The following is a 1,202-nucleotide window of genomic DNA, read 5'->3' on the forward strand; positions in this document are numbered from 1 at the left end:
GCCTAATGAACACCTATTACATATTACTTAGATGGATCTCAGGAACTACAACTTACCCAACATGCATTATGAACTACAACTAACACTACTTTGGTCTTTTTAACTACAGCTGACCCAGCTTTGCCTCATTTGGTTAACCTGCTTTGCCAATTGATTATGCCTAATTATCCCTTGACCTTATTCATACAATTTTGAACCAGGGAATATATTCCTTGATATGCTAACCTCAGCTACTGCTTCCAATTAGATATCTGTTGTCACCATTTCTGTTGATTCACACAACACACTTCTGCATGCACCTAGGGACCAAATATTTCTAAATTCCGTGTAAGTATGCACCTATGACATCATAATATATTATATAACATTCATCTCTTATGTTGTGCAACATTTACCAAGAAGTGGTCATACCTCAAGTAGTTGAAGTACCTTCAGTTGAATGATGCAGAGGGATTTTTTGCCAAGGAAATGGATTCAGCATATGAATTGTATATGATAGATATGTTTGGGAATGTGAGACTAAAGGCTGCAAAAAGACTGTCACTCAGGACTGGTACTTTCTTTTGAAGTTTGCCAAGGAAACTACAAACTCAGTCCCATACTTTGTTCCTTTGGAAGATTTGGGATAACTGCTACATCTGTTGTGGTGGCTGTATGAGACCATACAATACTGAAATGCTACTACCATCTGTGAAGTGTGTTCCAAGTATTTCTAAGTGAATCCTGTAGACCTTAGTGGTTCAGTGCAAGTTTTTCAGATTGGAGAGGTCATACTTCATTCACAGAATTAATACCAAAGAGGACAAGCTCCACACAAGACACAGCATCTTTGGAAATTGTGGAGAATAGGGATGCTGCAGCACTACATCCATTTGTTGAGAAAGTGTTATGTTAAGGCACTACCATTCATTCCAATGAGTGGAAGTCATTTCATGGCCATCAGAGAGGGGGATTGTCCACAACACTGAACTTCCATACATTACCTTCATTGATCTGAATATCAGTGTGCACAAACACACAATTGAAGCTTAATGGAACAAGGAGAAAAAGCATCATTAAGATGATGAAAGGCTCCTAAAGGAATCACTGTATTGAAAGAAGTTCATGTGGTGGGATTGCTTTGCTATTAACACCTTTAAGAAAATTCACTGACACAGTCAAGCATATTGCCAAACAGTATAAAGTTGGACTGGAGCTGTGAA

General features: G+C 38.3%; 1 protein-coding gene across 1 annotated transcript in view; it reads left to right on the forward strand.

The window, feature by feature from the left end:
* LOC119593021 (N-acetylneuraminate 9-O-acetyltransferase-like) overlaps positions 1-1,202 on the forward strand; it is a 28,303-nt gene that overhangs the window by 7,669 nt on the left and 19,432 nt on the right. The window lies entirely within an intron of this gene.

The sequence above is a fragment of the Penaeus monodon genome, chromosome 31 (assembly GCF_015228065.2).
Source record: "Penaeus monodon isolate SGIC_2016 chromosome 31, NSTDA_Pmon_1, whole genome shotgun sequence".
Taxonomy (NCBI): Eukaryota; Metazoa; Arthropoda; class Malacostraca; order Decapoda; family Penaeidae; genus Penaeus; species Penaeus monodon.